At 37.5% G+C, this 7,200-nt stretch overlaps 1 pseudogene; it reads right to left on the reverse strand.

Annotated features, from left to right (window-relative positions):
• Window positions 1–5,120: 5,120 nt before the first annotated feature.
• LOC130868550 (heat shock protein HSP 90-beta-like) lies at window positions 5,121–6,551 on the reverse strand (annotated as a pseudogene).
• Between the last annotated feature and the right edge of the window lie 649 nt (window positions 6,552–7,200).

Consider the following 7,200-nt stretch of genomic DNA (forward strand, 5'->3'; position numbering starts at 1 on the left):
GATTTTCCTTGGGTCTTCTCATTTAAGGAGCCTCCTCTGGTTTCAGGATCAGGGAATAATTAGTGTGTGCTAAAGAATATTGTGAATTATTGTTCATTTCAGGAAGAACAATTACAGAACACTCAGTGGATCCATGCTCCAAGTTCCTTACTTGAAAGCATTTGTTAGTTGCTCCCTTCTGTAAATTGGGGACCACCCAGGAAGTTTCTGCTTTTTTTAGTGATTATTTCACTAGATGTATCTCTATGTCTCTCTCTCTCTCTCTCTCTCTCTCTCTCTCTCTCTCTATCTCTCTCTGTCTCTCTGTCTCTCTCTCTGTCTCTGTCTCTCTGTCTCTCTCTGTCTCTGTCTCTCTGTCTCTGTCTCTCTCTCTCTCTGGATGTGCTGGATTACACTGAATTGGCAGTGTTCCTCTAGATACTGAGCCAACACATATTTTCCACGAATCCAGAAGAGCAATGTCATTTTAATTACAGCCCGATTCAGGAAAACTAGAAACTCATGTCCTAGAATGTGGAAGCTCATCGTGTGGGGAAAGTAAACAGACATTTTCTAGAGCTAGGATCTATGGGCTGCTATACTGAAAGAAGCAGGCTTGAATTTAGCATTAGAATTATATTACAACTAGAACTACTGAGCAAGCAGGGGCTTCCGAATCAGGCAATGTCCTTTGTGCTCCTGGAAGTTTTTCTCTTTTCATTTAATTTTTATTCACATGTATCTATTGTACAAAGTCATGGACTTCAAAATGATATTTTCATTCAAGTGTATTATGTAATTTAGCCATATTCATTCTCCATCAACTTATCCTGTCCCTTCTTAAGTCTTCTCCAAAAGTGTCTCATCTACTTTCATGTCACACATACAATGATTTTATATAGATAATATAAAAGCTATATAAGAGAAAATATGCTATACCGGTCTTTCTGTGTCTAGCTTATTTTGGGTAAGAAGATGTTCAGGGTCTGGGTGCAAAAATATACTATACTCAGAATTCCTCCTAAATGAGTACATTTTAGTTTCTTTTCCCAGAAAAATAAAAAAAAATGAGTAGCCATGTGAGATTATGGATATGTTAATTTGCTTCACTGTAGTAACTTTTAAATTGTCTGAATATATCCCATAACATGATGTATATCTTAAATGCTCAATTTAGTATGATATTCTAAATTACTGCTCCTTGTAAATTAGTTTTACTATCCTTGTTTTTTGTGTTCCAAAGGTGAAGATGAGAAAAAAAATCTACTTCTTATGGTTGTTTCAGGATTGAGTGAAATTACAAAGTATACAACAGACATTGTGTGTTACATAATGTTGCATTTAAAATGTATTATTATCGTTAGGTATGAGTGTGTGTGTGTGTGTGTGTGCGAGAGAGAGAGAGAGAGAGAGAGAGAGAGAGAGAGTCTGTTGTCTTCCTCATTGTGTATACCGATTCCAGGGATTAAACTCAGGTCACAAGGTTCCAGACTTGTGTGCTATGTGCCTTTACCTGAATAAACCACCTCACTGGTCAATAAATGCTACTTTTAAAATTTTGCATCAGTGAGGAGATTTGAGAAACTATAAGACAAGTGAGAATGTATTCCCTATGCAGATTCACAAGGCAGAGAGTTTATTTTGTTCTCTGATTCCTAGAATAAGAAGTCAAGTCAAGTAAATGAAAATCAATGTTTGGTATGGGTAAACTTAAACATTCTTTGAGTTTCATGACTTCCTGTATCCCAAAGGGTGGGAATTGTATTGGGCTTAGGATAAAATCAAACAATGACATAAAAGTTAGGAGAGGCTTACTTTCATTTTTTCTGCAAGAAACTGTGTGTGTGTTTGTGTTCACACAGCTCATGTGCAAGTACCCATGTACATGCATGCCTCCTATGTGTCTGGGAACAGCTGTGTTGATACCTTGGACTTAGTAATAAAGCCATAAACAAGTTTTAACTGTGAAAAACAAACAAGTTCAGTAACTAGGCAAGAGCTTGTGCAGAAAATGAGATTAGAGATAGATTTTAAAACTTGAACAGAATCAGATGGCAAGAATGTATCAATTATAAATGCAGAGATTGGAAAGAGATCTTGGAAATTAATTTTTCCTAACCAATGCATAAATTCTCTCTATCACATCCATGACAATTGGCCATCCCATGATCACAAATACTAGTGAGGCTATAGCAGTGGTGAAGAACTATTATATGCTTCTGGCATAGATGTAAATTAATCTTATCACTTTGAAATAAGCATGGACTTTCATTGAAAACCTAAATATAATTTCCAGACTCAATATGAGAGATTTTCCTTGGAAAGCTGAATATAGAATCCAGCCACAATATGGGAGATTTTGCCGTGTTTTGTATCTTGTTTTGTTGTCTCTTGGAGGCCTGCTCTTTTCTGAAGGGAAGTGGAGGGTGAGTGGATGGAGAGAGTGTTTTGAAATAGAATATTTGTTTAAGAAAAGATTGTTACACTTGTGTGTATTGCAGAATAATTGTTTAACTATATAAAGATGTGTTACTTTTGTTTATGCTGCATTTATTCAATTAGGTAAAGATGTATTGCTGTTTTGCCTATCTGCCTAAGGTACCTGATTGGTCTTATAAAAAGCTGAATGGCCAATAGATAAATAGAGGGATAAACAGGGCTGGTGGGCAGAGAATATAAATAATAGGAGGAATTTAGGCTCAAGAAAGGAAAAAGTGACGGAGAAAGAGGGGGAAATGCCTGGGGTCAGCTACCTGGGCAGCTGCCAGCCAGGCATGGAAGAATTAGGAAAGTAAGGCATATAGAATGAAGGAAAGGTAAAAAGCACCAAGGCAAAACATAGAAGATGGAGAGAACCTGGTTACATTGACTTATAAGAGCTAGTAGGACAAGTATAAGATTCGTAATTAATAATAAGTCTCCATGTCATGATTTGGGTAATTGTGATCTGAGAAAGCCTGACACAGGAGAGAGGACCAGAGGAGGCTGGGAGGAGTAAAGGGAGATATATTGAATTAGAGAAGAATCTATTTTCAATAAAAATAAAGAAGTTAGGAAATGAATAATTTTATGATTCAACATTTTCACTTCTGGGTATATAGTCAAGGGAAGCTAAGTCAGTATGCTACAGAAATACTTGTTGTTGGTGTTATTTACCATACTCTTCACAGTAGCCCAAACACGGTCAGTTTATGTGCCAATCAACTGATGAATTCATAAAGAAAATGTGGTACCTATACACAAGGATGTTTTTCTGTGTCTTGTATGTTACTTAGAATGAGGTTTTTTAGGTTCATTCATTTGGGGATGAATACTAGGGTTTCTCTTTCTTTTTAAGCCTAGATAATCTGTTTCTATATTCCATACTTTTTAGAATTCATTAATTGTTGGACAGTTTGGTTGTTTGAGTTTCTTAAGGCTACAGATGTGTTTTTGATAGACTGTTTTCATTATATACATATATTCATTTCATTTTATACATACATATATATTCAACAGTATGATTGCTGGGTTATATAATAAATCAATTTATAAGTTTTTCAGGGCATTGATATTGTTTTCCATAATGTCTGAACTGATTTACATTCCTACCAGAAGTGTATAATGATTTCCTTTTCTGTCAGTATTTGTTATCTTTTGTCTTTTTAATAATAGTCATGCTTACTGAAGTTAGATAATATCTCATTTTGATCTTGACTTGCATTTCCTTCATGATTAGTAATATTGAACCCTTTGTTCCTACTTCTTTGTCTTCTTTGAAAAAATAGCTATTTAGGTATCTGGCTGGCTCTTGAATTGGGCTACTTTTCTCCTCTTGAGTTGTATGAATTCCCCATATACTTTGAAACTAAAAATCTTGTAATTTACAGGGTTTGTAAGCAATTTTCTGATCGATAGATTGTGTCATTTTGATTAATCTCTCATTTGTTATGCAGAATCTTTGTTTGATGCAGTCCCATTTCTTTCTTTTTGTTTTGTTGCCTGTACATGTGGCTATGGTCAGGACCAGTGTCAAGGATCTTGTTATCTTCTCTTGTTTTCTTCTAGGCATTCTATGTTCTTCTATTTTATATTTGCGTATTTTATTCATTTCTAGTTCACTTTGGTGTAAGGTTTGTATCCATTTCCATTCTTTGACATGTGGAATTCAGTGTTCTGAAGAGTATTTATTGAAGAGAGGATTCTTTCCTCATTGTGCCTTTTTGGTGCGCTAATTGAACTTTACCAGACTGTATATATTTAGATGTAGTGGTAGTATTTTCCACACGTTTGCCTTATTTCAGACTCATGCTTATTCACTACAATGCTTTCCAGGTGTGCAATTCTTCTTAGTTATCCGGTGCCTGGAAATTCTGTTAGCTGAAGATTATTTTTTTTAAATGACGTTAACGTTGAAAAGTTCAGCACTCATACCTTAGGCTTCAGATAATAACACAAGAGGCTTGAAACAAATGAAGACATGCGAATGAAGAAGGGCTTATGATGTTACATTGTATTAAAATCTACCTTGAAATAATACTTACTGTACTTAAAAAATCTACAACTCCTTTATTTTTGATAATTTTAATTTCAAAACAACGCAACCACCCCTAATACTAACGCTCAAACCTGCTATTCTTTGAGGGTGGGGGATTTCCCTCATTAAGACACCAAGGACAGGATAGAAGAAAACGAATAGACAGAGAGCCAAGCAGGTCAGGGTCAGTCGAGGCTTCTGGGGAAGCCATGGGAAAACTATACAGTGGGCTCCAGCTTCCAGAAAGATCTCTATATACTTCTTCCATGTGATGTGCATCCTAGTTACCCTCAAGTGAAAGAATCTTATCAGGAACAGCAGCGCTGGGTTCCTCCGCTGGCACCTCACCTTCCTCAGTACCTAGATCTAGTTTGATCATGTAATAGATACCATGACAATGGGCCCTGAGATCCTCAAGGGATAAGGAAGAGAAGAGCAGTTGCAAATAGCAGCACCTCTAGGTTCTCGAAGGTTTTGTCATGTTTGTCCTCCTTGGTGTTCTGCTGCAGGGTCTCCATAGTGGGGTAGTTGGGGTTAGTGCCTAGGAACAGCATGTGGCCTATTGTAGAGTTGTTTCAAAATTCCTGCACTTTCATGATCCATTCCATGTTATATGTACTTAGTCCTAATTAATAGGCTCAGTCATATACACCACCTCAAAGCTCCACTTCTGCACATGCTTCACAAAGGCTGTTTGTCACCTGCTTTTTGCTCTGACCAGTGATGTATTGGATGATTCGGTGTCTCCTCAGTGTGAGACACATATTCTGACATGGAAGTCATCTCATCTCCAGACTGAGAAGTGTGATGGCACAGCAGTTCAGGGAGGCATCACAGGTTACTGGAATCTTCTTGGATTCCAAGCTTCTGATTCTAGTTCTCTTTGTCTTCTGCCACGTAAGAGACAAACTCAAGGAAGTTCTTCAAATTTTTTTTTTGTAGATAACTTTCAAGATTTTGCTTTTCTCAGGAGATTCTCAGGAGTAGGTACTGTAGTCAATCAAGCCACAGATATAGTTGAGGTATTCAGGTATCAGCTCATCACAGCTGCCCATGATGAACACAAAATGAACGTAAGAGTTTGATGTTGTTTTCCCTGTTCTCAAAGAGGCTAAAGCGAGCCTGCTGTGGGATGAAGATCAATGTTTTGAATTCCGACAAATCTTCTACAGAGGAGTATTTGACTTCCAAGTAGTCTTCCCACTTATTGGTGAGGCTCTTATATAATTCATCATATTCATTCTGAATGAAATCATCAGGGTTTCTGGTTCAAATATGCTTGATTTTATCCAGTTCTTTCTGATCAAGGTATTACTCCTTAATACTCTTAGTTTTCTTTTTCTTTTATGTTTTTCTTTTCCACTTTCCTCATTCACCCCTATATTTTCAATATTAGGCTTTTCTTAATTCTTATCTTTTTCTCCTCTTTCTCACCTTTCTCTTCATCTGCCTCATCAGTACTGGTCTCCTTCCTTTTCCAAATAGAGAATGGTGGGATAGCTTATGACCTGTGAGTGCTTATCTATCACTCCTTTGACCCTCATATCATATAGGTGTTCTGGCTGGTATTATTTGAGGTGAAGAATAATTTTTGTACCTTGGCCAATAGGTTCGCTGTGGTCTGCATATGTAGGGAAGGATCCACTAGCAGAAAACTCCATGAATACAGCTCATGTTTTTGTTTTGTAATCACAACCACTTTCTGTACCACCAGATAGGCAGACACGAATCCAGCCCCAATCATGGACATGTCTGCACTAGGCTGGAGATTCTCCACAAACATTTTTGTGCCAGGCTTGGCAATGGCTTCCATGTTAGGTATGAGGTCAGCCTTGGCCATGCCAATGCCAATGTCTACCAAACTCAACTTATGTTCCTGATGCCTGGGGATATTGTCAATTTCTAGATCTTTACCACTGCTCACCTTGAAAGAGTCCGTCAGGTTATCATAGTGAATCTTGATCAAGGTATTGGAAGCATTAGAGATCAACTACTGGAGGAAATTTTCCTTGTTCGAAAAAGTCTAGATGATGACAAACATGAGCTGAGATGTTTCTGCCTGAAGGAATGATTTCTCCTAGAAAGACAAAGAAAATATCTACCTTCTCTCCTTCATGGGGCACTTTCTCAGACATACTGAAGGAAAAATACTAAAGAAGTACAGAACAGGGTGGGCCAGGACTACTCACATGTAGCGGTTGGCTTGTGAGGTGGTGAGGAATGACTCCTAGCTGCACTGTTATGAACCTGACACTATGCTTTTATGAGATTTTTGGCTTGTCCTCATTTTGCTATTTATAATGGCTGAAAGTAATTCTGAGTTGGATTATCCATTAGTGTAGCTATTATTGTCTTCTCCACCACTGTCACCTCCAGCACCAGCAGATATAGTTGCTTAAATTTTGAAGTCACTTGATGGATGCGTTGTTCTTCTCGGGAACACCCAGGAAAGGACAGGCCTTCCCCGTTCTACAGGGATTGCCTCACTGTCTGCCCAACCCATGCAAAATCAACAAAATCAAACAGTTCCAGTTTCATTTCATAAACTTGTAAAAATGTAATTAGCAGCTTGTTTTGAGAATTATGTTATGAAAATAATCAATGTTGTTGTTTTGTTGTTATTCAACTTAACTGAAGACCTGTTTTTTTCCCCCGATGGGTTTATCTTTCTTTCTGTGTAAAACTGTTGCTGTTGCCTGCCATCA

The sequence above is a fragment of the Chionomys nivalis genome, chromosome X, assembly GCF_950005125.1.
Source record: "Chionomys nivalis chromosome X, mChiNiv1.1, whole genome shotgun sequence".
NCBI lineage: Eukaryota > Metazoa > Chordata > Mammalia > Rodentia > Cricetidae > Chionomys > Chionomys nivalis.